Source organism: Myotis yumanensis, unplaced genomic scaffold (genome assembly GCF_028538775.1).
Source record: "Myotis yumanensis isolate MYYU_CA2020_CCGP unplaced genomic scaffold, mMyoYum1.0.hap1 SCAF_20, whole genome shotgun sequence".
NCBI lineage: Eukaryota > Metazoa > Chordata > Mammalia > Chiroptera > Vespertilionidae > Myotis > Myotis yumanensis.
In genome coordinates, this window is record NW_027223771.1 from 14,085,156 (window position 1) to 14,099,234 (window position 14,079).

The 14,079-nt window shown below is 47.6% G+C and overlaps 1 pseudogene; it reads left to right on the top strand.

The window, feature by feature from the left end:
* The window catches only part of LOC138998458 (zinc finger protein 551-like), a 48,621-nt pseudogene extending 34,542 nt beyond the window's left edge, over positions 1-14,079 (top strand).

Sequence of the window (14,079 nt, forward strand, 5' to 3'; positions counted from 1 at the left end):
CTGGCTTTGCAGATCTGCAAACTCCCGTGGTGCGGCCAGGAGGACATCAGTCTGGCCCGCCATGGTGGCTGTCCCTGCGATCCTGCACCTTCTGGGCCAGGAGGCGGATCTTGGGCAGCCACTCCTGGGCGCTGATGGCCTGCAGGCGCTACTTCAGCTCAGCCTTCAGGCTCTGCTTGGCGTGCTCACAGCTGTCACCACCGCCATGTGGGGAGAACAGGCCACCCTCCGCTGGCCTGCCTCCCCTGTCCAGAGGCTCTCTGCGCTGCTCACCTGCCCAGAGTGACTGGAGCTGGGCGGAAGCCAGGCATCCTGCCCTGCCCAACCCCGGCCGATCCGCCCCTATGCGTTCTTCCGCCCCACCGGGAAGTGTCACGGATCCAGGTCCCGGGACCACAGACAGCCTCAAACACTGCTCCCTGCCCGGCAGGGTCACAGATCCATGTCTTGGTCCCGTGGACAGCCTCAAGCACTGCTCCCCACCCAGCAGCGTCACAGATCCGGGTCCCAGGACCGCGGACAGCCTCAAGCACTCCTCCCTCCCCCCCCCCCCCCCCCCCCCCCCCGCCCGCCAGGTCACGGATACGGGTCCCAGACTGCCGACAGCCTCAAGCACTGCCCCCCGCCCAGCAGGGTCACAGATCTGGGTCCCGGACCACGGACAGCCTTGCCCGCTGCCGCCCGCCTTCAGTATGCAAATTAGTCACCATCTTGTTGCTTCATGGTGAGGGTCCCAGTGGGTTGCCTGGCCAGCCTGGATGAGGGGATGATGGCTGTTTGCAGCTGGTCACACCCCCTTCAGGTGGGGGTCCCCAATGGGGTGCCTGGCCAGTCTGGGTGAGGGGCTGAGGGCCGTTTTCAGGCTGGTGGGTGACTGAAGCTCCCAACCTCTCCTTTTTTTCTTTCTTTTTTTTATTTTTTATTCTGGGATTTATTTACCTTCTATGGCTGTCACTGGAGCTGAGAGCTGGCTTTAGCTCTGAGGCTCGGCTCCAGCTCTGAAACCTCAGCTACTGAAAGCAGGGATCTGGGTTTCTTTGGGTTCTATAATTGAAACACTGTTGCGATCCTGCTGGCTGAAGCCCATCTGGCTGAAAGCAGGTTTCTGGAGCCTGTTTAGCTTCTATTTTTGCAACATAGTTGCTTAGAGTGCAGCTCAGCGGCCGGCAGCGGCAGGCAAGGAACCTTGGCTTCCTCCATCACTGGAGCAAGCAAGCCTCCTGTTTGCTTCAGCTGCCTGGCTGCCGGCTGCCATCTTGGTTGGCAGTTAATTTGCATATTGCCCTGATTAGCCAATGGGAAGCGTGTCAGAGGTACGCTTAATTACAATGTTTGTCTATTATTAGATAGGATATCAGAGTTGAAGGGAGAGGGAGAGATAGAAACATCAATGAGAAAGAATCATGAATTTGCTGCCTCCCACAGGCCACCCCTGGGGATGGAGCCCACAACCTGGTATCAGCACTGGCTGGGCAGGCCCTGTCTGTTTTGAGGGCTTTAAGTGGTGCCCACTCAAGCCGCTGAGCTAAGCAAGTGACTCTTTGTCATCAGCAGGTCACTGTATTGGCAGAAGCACCAACCCAGGAGCAGAAAATTAGAGAAGAACACAACATAAACCAAAAACTGCCCTTGCTGAAACCGGTTTGGCTCAGTGGATAGAGCGTCAGCCTGCGGACTGAAAGGTCCCAGGTTCGATTCCGGTCAAAAGCATGTACCTGGGTTGCAGGCACATCCCCAGTAGGGGATGTGCAAGAGGCAGCTGATCGATGTTTCTCTCTCATCGATGTTTATAACTCTCTATCTCCCTTCCTCTCTGTGGAAAATCAATAAAATATATATATATTTTTTTAAAAAACCTGCCCCAATCTTGTACACGTGGTGTGACAGTGTCTGATAGTATAGTCTCACCTGGTGGGAGGAGTGCACCTGCTGACAGGTATGGGACTTGGCTGAGCCCATTTTCTTAACAAGGAAGGGGTGCGGCTAAGAGTCTGTACTGGGTTTGAGAGCTGAGTCTAGGCCTCTCAGTTCCACAGTCACTCCACTGATATGGGTCCTGGAAATAAATGGCTATTTGGATGAGCTTTTGTTCAACACACAGTTCCTATATGATTATAAATGAAAAGTAACCACTTAGCCTTGGCCAGTTTTGCTCAGTGGATAGAGCATTGGCCTGCAGACTCAACGGTCCCAAGTTCGATTCCACTCAAGGGTACGTACCTTGGTTTCGGGCACCTCCCCAATAGGGGATGTGCAGGAGGCAGCTGATTGATGTTTCTGGCTCTCTATCCCTATTCCTTCCTCTCTGTAAAAAAACAATAAAATATATTTTTTAAAAATTAACCACTTAATTCTATTATTATCTATCCACATTTCTAAATTTTTTTCCCCATCAGCTTAATTACAGAAATTTGATTCATTCCTTCTAGGTAACAACACATTCATTTTATTTAGGGAAGACTCACCTAGAGAGCTCATGTCAGGAATTCTTCTCCCCATCGACTGTGAATAGTTCATACATTAGAACACCTGAACTCCACCAGTCAACTGCCTAAAAAAAAACCAAACAATTTGATAGAACATTAACTATTGTGCAATCTATAAGAAAAATGAACAAAGTAAACCTGTATATTTGGAAAATACTTTATTTTATTTAAAAAATATTTTTATTGACTTCAGAGGGGAAAGGAGAGGAAGAGTTAGAAACATTGATGATGAGAGAGAATCACTGATTAACTGCATCTTCCATGTCCCCCTACCCCACTGGGAATTGAATGTGCAAACTAGGCATGTGCCCTGAAAGGGAATTGAACCATGACCTCCTGGTTCATAGGTCAGTGCTCAACCACTGAGCCACGCCAGCTGGGTCACCTAAACTTTTAAGGCTCCCCACCTGACCTGCAACCAGAGCAGCAATGAGCAGCAGCAGCTCATCCCAGGCTGAGCCCATGAACCTGCACTGAAGGCCACCTTTTCTCTGATTGTCCAGTGAGCTAATCGCAGCCCCACTTTGGCTCCCTTATTTCCCACAATGTTCCTAGAGCCATAGGAGCCCTGCTCTGCTGTTGCTTGTTCTATCCTGATACCTACCTGTTTTCACTACCCCCAGCTTCAATAAACGTATTATCAAAATCTTCTGAACTCATGCTGTGAAATCTTTTCTGCATGAAGTAAAAAAATCAAACACTACAGGGCAACCTGAGGCCTACCGCCTCCAGGCTGTTTGCTGTTCTCACGCTTATGCCTGGGACATCTTCTATAAAGACAGACCAAGGCATGGTTTTGCTTACATGGTTTGGGAGAAAACCTGATGGCCCACACTCACTTTGGTGTTGTTGAGTCAATTCAATCTTTTTTTCTTTTTCTTTTTTAAAACATCCATGAGCCTTAACTGGGTTGGCTCAGTGGATAGAGCATTGGCCTGTGGACTGAAGGGTCCCGAGTTCAATTCTTGTGGAGGGTACATGCCCTGGTTGTGGGCTCCATTCCCAGTAGGGGGTGTGAGGGAGGGATCCAATTTAATGATTTTCTCTCATCAAGGATGTTTGTATCTCCCTCACCCTTCCTCTCTGAAATCAATAAAAAATATACTTTAAAAAAATCCATGTGAGAGAGACACATTAACTGGTTGACTCCCACAGTTGTGCTAACCAGGGCCTGGGATCTAGCCTGAAACCCACACACATGCCCTTGACCAGAATCAAACTCAGGACCTTTGGGTCCACAGGCTGGTGCTCTATCCACTGAGCCAAACTAGCTAGGGTGAGTCAATTCAATCTTAACACTATTTCTTTTAAAATGAAATGTTTTTAATGGTTTCTTAGAGAGGGAGAGGGAGAAACATCAAAGATGAGAATCATTGATCAGCTGCCTCCTACATGCCCCCCTACTGGGATCCATCCCCCAACTGGGCATGTGCCCTATAAGGAATGGAACCAGTGATCTCTTGCTTCATGGGTCCAAACCCATTCATTGAGCCACACCTGCTGGGTGCACTATTGTTTTTAATTTTTGAATCAATTACAGATGTCCCCCATGTTCCCTCTGCCCATTCCCCCTTTGCCTTCCTCTATCCTGCCCCCATTGCTTGTAGGACCTCACCACATTATTGTCTGTGTCCATGGGCTATGCCTATATGTATATACCTTTTTAAAATTTTTTTTTATTGATTTCAGAGAGTAAGGGAGAGGGAGAGAGATAGAAACATCAATGATGACAGAGAGTCATGGATTGGCTCCCCTTGTATACCTCCTACTGGATATCAAGCCTGCAATCCAGGCATGTGCCCCCAACCAGAATTAAAAGCAGGACCCTTCAGTCCACAGGCTGATGCTCTATCCACTGATCCAAACCACCCAGGACTTAAATGTGTGTGTGTGTGTGTGTGTGTGTGTGTGTGTGTGTGTGTATGTGTATATATATATATATAAAATTAGAGGCCTGGTGCATGAATTCGTGCATGGTTGGGATCCTTTGGCCTGGCCGACAATCAGGGCCAAAGAGGGCCATCTCACCTAGTCCAGGGGGAGGGACCATGGGAGGTTGTCTAGCCATAGGAGGTTGGGTGTGGGAGCGTACTGAACCCCAGGGGCAGCTCCTATGTTTAGCTTTTGTCTCCTGTGGTGAGTGTGTGTCATAGCGACCGGTTGACCAGTCATTTGGTCCACTGGTAATAATGGTCATTTAGGCATATATATGTGTGTGTGTGTGTGTGTATATATATATATATACTGTATATATATATATATATACTGTATATACATATATATATACTGTATATACATATATATAAATATATATTGATTTTAGACAGAGGAATGAAGAAATAGAGATAGAAACATTAATAATGAGAGAGGCCCTAACCGGTTTGGCTCAGTGGATAGGGCGTTGGCCTGCAGACTGAAGGGTCCCAGGTTCGATTCCGGTCAAGGGCATGTACCTTGGTTGCAGGCACATTCCCAGTGGGTGTGTGCAGGAGGCAGCTGATCGATGTTTCTCTCTCATAGATGTTTCTGGCTCTCTATCCCTCTCCCTTCCTCTCTGTAAAAAATCAATAAAATATATAAAAAAAAAAATGAGAGGGAATCACTGATTAGCTGCCTCCTGCAAGTCCCCGCCCACACTGGGAATTAAACCGCAACACACGTATGTGCCATGCCCAGAAATATAACTGTGACCTGCTCGTACATAAGTTGATGCTCAACCACTCAGCCCCACCATCTGGGCTATCTTCTTTTGAAATATTTTTCAAATATGTATTTTTTATTGTTGATGGTATTACAGATGTCTCCCATTTCCCCTGTGTATATGTTTTTGGGGGGATCTTTTCCAGTTCTCCCCACCCCTCCTCTGGGAGATCTGTCAGTCTGTCCCAGTTAACCAGGCCTCTCGTCCCATCTTCTCCTTCCCCGGAACCACTGGCAGGACTACAACACCTTGTTGCTCAAGTTCCCAGGCTGGAAAGCTAGCCCTCTCCTGGGCGGTTTAGAAAACTACACTACCCAGAAAGCAATGCGTCCACGCAGGGCATTTTGGTGCCAGCGCATCCGGTTGGGGCGGACTTCCGGAGTCATCTTCCTGGCTGACATTTTGACTTCTTCAAGCTGTCCAGTGGCTCAAGGCCTTCTGCGCGCCTATCGCGGGAAGGAGGAGACGTGGGAGGCCCCATCCGGCTGTGCAGGGTGTGTCTGAGCCTGTTGAGCCGCAGCCTGCGGGATTGGGACATCCGGGCCTCCCCGACTCCTCTCCGCTGACAGAGTTCACTCAGCGTCACCCCATTGGACCCTCTAGCCTCTGTTCCAGGCGCCGCTCGGTTCCCGCAGCCCAGGGCGCAGCGTCCAGCACAGTGAGTCCTCGTGGGGGACCCGGGGTGAGAGGGGGAGGAGGGCGACGGGCTGCGGGGCCGCCAGGGGAGGCCGTGGGGGGACTGAGCCGGGAGGTGGGGACACCCAGGCCTGGTTTGTGTCTAAAGGCGACAGAGAGGACGAGAGGCGGGTCCCGGGAGGAGTTTTACTTTCATGCTCAGGGCGACGGGGCTGCGGGTGGTTGTGAACAGCAGAGGGATGAGGCTGAGATGCGGATCTAAACGTTCCCCAAACGCCCAGAGGAGGAGCCGCCTCCAGGAGAGAGGGCGGCAGTGAGGGCGGGAGGAGGGGCTGTGAACACAGCGACCCGGCAGGAGGCGCCCTGAGGACCAGCCCTGAGGGAGGGGCATCTCCGCGGCGCTGGACCTCGGGCCTGAGCCCCTGGGTCCTGGGGTGGGTGCCAGGCCCTCAGCAGCCCTTTAGTTCCCACAGGTTCCTGCAGGTGAGAGCCGCTGAGGGGACTGGGCTGTGGGGGTGTCAGGGCCTCACACTATCGTGGCCTCTGAGATAGTGGGGTCCTGGGGCTGTCCAGCCCCTCTCCTCGGGGGACCTTGGACTTGGGGACCTTGAAGAGACACCGAGCCCAGAACCCTAAGTCCAGGTCAAGGGTCATATGAGGGGCACCTGATTTTGGCAGCCAGTGGAATTGTGTGTGACAGGTCCTTCCATGCATGGGCTCCAGAATGTGCAAAGGCTTGGAGTGAAGACTAAGCTGATTCAGGGACGAGCAGGGACCCATTTTTTAAAAACTAGGAACTGGAAACGGACAGGAATCAAGTCCAGAGGAGCTTTGTGACCACTTGGATTTCTGTTCTGCTTGTAATGGGGTCATTGGGGTAATTGGAGCAGTGGAGCAGGTGACCTGTCCCAGGTCTCATTAGACTCCCTGTGACTGCAGCACGATGCACAATATGGGTGTGAGGACGGTGGTAGAAAGCCGAGGATGGAAGCTGCTGTGATAGTGTTGGTGAGCGTGATGGTAACTGGAGCACAATGCTGGTTGTGGGTGTGGAAAAAGCAGTTTCATTATGGGTAAGGGTTTTAGGTGTGGCCACGAGGATTTTCTAATTTTGAGGATTGGAGAGAGAGGTAAGAGAGGGGTAAAGGTTTGGATTTAGTACCTGATGGTATGAAAGTACCATCAACTGAGATGGAGAAATTCATAATGGGAAAAGTAATATTCATGAAGAACATAAAATCTTTTATTTTTTGCATTTTACGGTATGAGATAGTTCAGAGGCCAGTTCATGACCATCTGGAACTCTGAGAAGTAGTTCAAGATGAAGACTACCTAAAAAATAGTAAAGTGTATGGACCACGGAGGAGTTATAGATCACCTTTTTTTTTTATTGGAGGTGGACGAGTAATTCAAAAAAGGTGAGACTGTGGCTGGTGCATATTTGCTTCTTTTATTAATTGATTTCAGAGAGGAAGGGAGAGAGAGAGAGGGAGATAGAAACATCAATAATGAGAGAGAATCACCAAAGAGCTGCCTCCTGCACAACCCCCCCCCCCCCCCGCTGGGGTGTCAAGCCCACAACCCGGAGATGTGCCCCCTGACTGGAACCGAACCTGCAACCGTTTAGTCTGCAGGCCAATGCTCTATCCACAGAGCCAAACAGCCAGGGCTATATTTACTTCTTAAACACTCACCAGAATTTCTTGTGATCTTTGTGTGACTTGGTGTGTTGCATCCAGTTTGGTAGATTTGCTTCTGGGCAGGAGTGGGCATCTGTGAGACTCACTGGGCATGGGATAGAGGAACATAGGCAGTGGGACTTGATTACTGAAGGCTGTGAGTGGAGAAGGGACATAAAGTGCAGCACCAGTAGAGTTGGGCTCTGAATAACTGAGATCTGGTGTGGTTCTCAATAGGTGAGGCTGAAGGAAAAAACAATTTGGGAGGGAGGCCTTGATAGCAGAACTGAAGGCTGTGTCTTGGGTGTGGGCATTCAGAGTCAGGGTAGTACTTGGTACTGTTTCAACTTGCCATGCAGTCTCTGGAACACACATGGTGAGTAATGACTAAGACGAAGGAGATGTCTATGGGAGCTGGGGCTATGGGAGTGCAGGTGTGAGAGAGGTGTGGGAGAAGGAGTGATGTGGTCTTGGAGAGGGAGTGTGAATTCCTGGCCACAGATCCCTGATGTTGACATAAGAGGGAACGAAGTTTGAGTCCATTTCTGGTGATAACTGGATGATACAACATGGGAAATATTAGGGTAATTCCTGAAAAGACGGGTGATGTGGTGCTACATGCCAGGCCCAGAATTTAGGTGTCATATAGGTGCACACCTACCTGTTGTTGTGGGGCTGATACAGTGATCAATAAGAATGTGATAGCATACATCAGTGTCACCTGGGCTTGAAAATTTCTGCTGGATTTTTGAAGAGAGAAGGTTAAGAGAGAAATACAGAGGTGGTGAGTTAGAATTTTGAGAAAAGGTGATTAGAAAATAACCCTCCTCTACATAGCTTATATGTGTTGTCTTTAAAGTTGTGACTCTGGGAATGAAGCTGTATGAGAGAAGTGGGATAGGAAGAATTATATGGCACAGGTAGCAAAAGTGTTATCCTCAGCACCCTAGGATTGGAATCGAAAGGGTGACCAGTGATGCCATGTTTTTTGGGGTCTTGGAGGGGGAATCTGTGGGACAGAAAGGATATTGCTACACAAGACCAGTGTCAAAACATTCACATCTCTCTTTACAGCCAACATTTATCTGTAGCCGTTATGGTGACATCCATTGTGTTGACCCTAACTATGAGGCCCTGAGGTCAGGTATAATCAGTCCAGGTGCCTGCCTTTATTGCTGTGGGAAGACACAGTATCAGGAAAAGGAGTGACTTCGGTGGATGCAATGTTTGCTGTTATCTGTGATGTAGGAGTAGGGGGAGCAGATGGATATGGAGAGTGTGAAGTATGACAAAAGTAAAAGCCTAGGACAGAAGCTGATCATGGACTGAACTGTCTCCATTACGAGAGGTTATGAACTTTGAGGACGTGGCCATTGCCTTCTCTCAGGAGGAGTGGGGGCTCCTTCATGAGGCTCAGAGACTTCTGTACTGTGATGTGATGCTGGAAGTTTTTGTACTCGTCTCATCTGTAGATGATATCTTCACATTGTCCCAGTGTCATGAGGTGATGTCCTTTCTTCCTTTATTCTCAAAATATAGATTTCTCTCTCCCACAGCCAGACCATGGGTTCTGCTAATTTCCACCACTGTCTTGTCAAATGTGCTGTGGCTGCTGGTGCTGAGCTGTGTGGAGAGCCCTGACCAATAGACTCCATGAACATCCCTAACACCCATTGCCTCAAAAAGAGCAGAAAGTGTCTGGGAATCAGGACTCTTACAGGCAGCTTAATGGGTCCCATCTTCCTCTTTCTCTCCCTGGGAGGATGACAATATGGACATTTATTCCCTTCTTTCCCCTTCCTCTAGGGAAAGGTGCTTTATGACAGCCTGTGCCAGGTTTTGTTTTTCACTTACATGAATCATGGGAAATTCTAATAAGACCCTTCTTCAGTTGTTGTTTGTAATATTACGCTAACTGAGTTCTATTGCATGCCAAAATGTTCTGGGGCAGAGCTGGCTGCTCTCTGTTGTCTTTCATTAATACTTGGAATATTTAAGATTTATGCATTGGTAGAGTAGAAGATCAGGGAGAAACCTGATTTCCTCACAGGGTGCACATGCAAGATGGTCTCAGATGAGGTCTGGCCATGCTGAGTTGAAACTGGAGGAAGTTTTGAAATAATTGTGGTGGTCAGATGATACCCAGAACCAGCTAATTTCCAACACGTTTAAGAGAAAGTGCCATGGCTACACACCATTTCTACCTTCTCTTTCCCATAGTTGACACTTTGCTGACTTGCATTTCATCTGTGACTTACTGGTTTGGGCTACCTTCACCTTTGTCACCTTTTTTGCATCACCTGTCCCTCTGCACTGCTCCCTCTGCAATATTCTGCTACATAGACCTACACATGTGTTATGAGGTGCACATGCATGCTTAAGTAGAACTTGAACCCCTGCTACTTGTTTATTGAATTTTACTTGGAATAAGACATAACCAACCTTCTGCACAGCTTGCCCCTGTCATCATTAGACCAGCCCTGCTGAGCACTCTTACCAGAGGACTGAGTTGGAAATGCATTTTCTCTTCCATGTGGTTTTTGCCATGTGTGTGTCATGATTCTGGTGAGGTATTCCCTGTTTTGTTATTTCTTCCTGTATATCATTTATTTTCAGACAATTGCATGGAACCCATGTATTATGTGCAAAACACTTTAGCAATGGGACTTCCCCTCTCACCACTGTCAACATTCAGTTTCTCCTCAATTTTCTCTTTTCAATTTGTTGGCATAAAACAGATGATGAGGAGGTCTCTCCTGAGCAGAGCATATCTGTACAAGGAGAGTCACAGGTCAGGGCTTCTGATACAGCTCCTGCAACTCAGAGGACCCATCTGTGTAAGTGGTGTGTCTCAGTGTTCAAAGATACTCTGCACTTGACTGAGTCACAGGCAGCATACTTTGAGCAGAAAGCCTTCTTCATTGATGCATGTGTGAGAGATTTCTGTTTCAATGCAAATCCTCACAGCAAAAGAGGAATTCCAGTAGAGAGAAGCTCTTGAAAGAAGGCATGGACAGGGCCTTGTTTGTGACCAGGTGCAGCTTCTACTTACCTTGGGTGCCTTCAAGCAGGAGGGAGGTTGGGAAAGACTTCCCAGCCATGTCAGGGCTTCTCCAGCACTAGGCCCCTCTCAACACTGAGGAGCCACACAGTGGCAGTGAGATTTCCCAGGAATATCTTGGTGGAAAGTCTTCACCATACTTGTAACTGTGAAAGATTTGGCAGCCAAAACCAGAAAGTTGTTCATCATCAGGATGCCTCCTCTGGAGAAGTGAAATATGAATGTGACAAATGTGGTAAAGTTTTTAGAGGAATTTTTCACCTCATTCAACACGGAAGAACTCACACTAGAGAAAAGCCCTATGAGTTTAATGATTGTGGGAAATCTTTTAGGAGCAACAATATACTTTTTAACCACAAGAGAGTTCACACTGGAGAAAAGTCCTATCAGTGTAGTGATTGTGGAAAATCCTTCAGGCAAAGGTCTCAACTCACTGGACACCACAGTGTTCACACTGGAGGAAAACCCTATGAGTGATTGTGGGAAATCTTTTAGGAGAAATAATCAGCTCCTTAACCACAAGAGAGTTCACACTGGAGAAAAGCCATATGAGTGTACTGATTGTGGGAAGTCCTTCAGCAGAAGCTGTTACCTGTCTCATTACAAGAAAATGCACATTGGTGAAAAACCTTTTGAATGTAGTGAATGTGGGAAGTTCTTTAGAAAAAAGCCAACCCTCATTCAACACCACAGAGTTCATACTGGAGAAAAGCCGTATGAGTTTAGTGATTGTGGAAAGTCCTTTAGACAAAGACATTCGCTAATGGAGCACCACAGAAGTCACACTGGGGAAAAGCCATCTGAATGTAGTAAATGTGGGAAATGTTTTAGCAGAAAACCTAGCCTTGTTAGACATCTGAGCATTCACATTGGAGAGAAGCCTTAAATGTTCAGGGGATGTTTTATCTTTCTCACTCTACAACACTGAAGGAAACATAAACGCATTTACCTGAATATAAACCCCGTTTATGTGAACATATACTGTGCGAAAATTCTTGTAAGTTTGAGGTACAAGTGAGGCTTGAAGGAGCTGCATTGAACTTGCTAATTTCTGAAGACTCCTACCTCATTGATGTCACTGTGAGTATTTGTGGCTGACGTGACCTCCTCTACCATCTGGATCATCTGAACAGTGTGTATCAGTCACAACCCCTGCCTGCTCAGGGAAAATGAATTCTGTGTTCTCACTTGTGCTTAAGTGAATTATGAATACTGTGAGCTCTTGGCAGGATCCTAATTCCTTTCTCTCTGGCTAGGAAATGGACCTGACCTGGGGTTCATCCAGAGCCCCCATTCTCAGCTAAGAAGTGCTACCTCTTTCAGGGACATTGTGGTTCTCATCTTATGCTGTGATGAATTGTTGCAAACTGATTGCTGTACACTGCTCTGGTATATGATGTTTTTGTAATTGTGATTTTGCTTTTGTACCTTTAATTTTGTTGGTTCTCTTCACTGTCTGGGTTCATTTGAAAGGACAATTTTGATCTGTCAGCATGTAGAATTAACATATATTGTGGGATGTCAAACATTCTTTGCTTCAGAGAGGATAGCTTAATGACAGAAACTCCTTCTTTGTCCAGTTTTCTTTGCAATACTGTCCAAGGCCTTAAAATAAAGACCATATGACTTTGTGGTTGTATTTTGCAGGTTTGATCCTCAGCCCACCATTTCGGCTGGTGTGGGAGGCATCCAGTCATTGTGTTTCTCTCTCTCTCATCCCCTTCCCACTCTCTCTAAAAAAAGAAAATAAACAAAAAAAATCCACCCTTCTTCACTAAGATGGGCCTCTGCCTGCACAGCCCACCTTCCCTTATTGTTTCCTGCCTTTGCCTGGGATGTTCCCAGGAGCTGGCAGAGAAGAGCCCAAGGCAGGTCCCTGGAAGGGATTGGGGTTCTGTATTTGCCTGAGAGGAGCTGGCAAGGACTCTTCTGTCTCCATCCAGAGGTTTCTTCAGCTTGATGTCCCCATCCCCAGGCCCCTGGATATAATTTATCTGGGAGAATCCCCCTGATGCTTGAACCCAAAATCAGTTCATATTAGGAAAAGTCTGCCTATAGCAAGACCTCATAAACCCATTGGTGTACTTTGAGTCTATTTTTGCATTTTGGGGGTAATTTTTTACTTTGATTTTATTAAATACCAGAGGCCTGGTGCACGAAATTCGTGCACAGGAGCAGGGAGTTCCTCAGCCTGGCCTGCATCCTCTCCAATCCGGGACCCCTCAGGGCTGCTGGCACCTAACTGCTCACCTGCCGGCTGGCCTGATCTCCCTAACTGCTCTCCCCTGCTGGCCTGATTCCTCTAACTGCTCTCCCCTGATGGTCTGATACCCTTAACTGCTCTCCCCTGCCGTCCTCATCCTCCTAACTGCTCTCCCCTGTCTGCCTGATTACCTCTAACCGCCTCTGCCTCAGCCATGGTTTTGTCTGGAAGGACGTCCGGAAGGTCGTCTGGAAGATGCTCAGTCTAATTAGCATATTACCTTTTTATTAATATAGATGCCACCTTGCCTAAAAATGCAGGTTGTTAACAGGTTTTCCTATCATGGAAGGAGAGCCCGCAGTAGCATCCTGGGTTCTGACCAGGGCTTATGCACTCGTGCTTTATCTCAGCAGATGAGATTCCTAGAAGACTCTTGGATGTACCTTGAACATTTCTATCGATTTTGCCAAATCATCCTCCAAAAATGTTGAACCACTTTAAACTCCCACCAGCAACTATGCATGTGCCCTCTGTCCTACTTTGATGCCAGTATCATTGATTTCCCCCTAGAAGCTTCCCTCCCTTCAGCCGGGACTGCTTGGCACTTGAGCCAAACTCACTGTTCAGCCCAGGACTTGATTTCCTGAGATAGAATTATGGAGGAGGAAAAATAGTTTTCCTCTGCCCTTCTGAGTTCTTAGCGGAGGCCCTTGTAATGAAAGACAGATTACCAAGAGAAAAACTAAAGTTCATTAACGTGTACCTTGTGTATATGTGGGAGATCCCAGGGAAAAATGAATAGCTTCCCAAAGTGGCTTAGAATCCAGATTTAAATACCTTCTTTCTAGGGAAAGGGGACAGAATATGTAGGCCTCTTAGAGGAGAGTACATGAGTTTTAGTAAAGATGAATGGGGGTGGGGGAGATAGTTTGTAACAAAGTTTGGATGTGATGTCAACTTCTAGTCTCCTGTCCTGTGACAGGAGTCAGTCTTCACTGGCTGATGGCACTTTTCCCATCAAGGGAACCTTTTGGGGAGGTCCGATTTTAGGCAGAGAAGGAGACTTCAGTGAAAACCTCTCCTTGTATTTGCTGTTTTTCAAGCATCTGCAGGCCAAGATCGTCAATATAACAACATGGCATATGTTGGGGTGGTCTGTTCTCTGACCTTCAGAATAAACCCAACAAAAGCTTGTTTCCTCTCTTAGATAATTTGCCACAGTAGTGTTATTCCCTGGAAACAGTATTCTGACCAGTATTCTGATCACTTCCTGGGAGTGATCATAACATACCCTGTGCTTGTAGAAAGGTGTG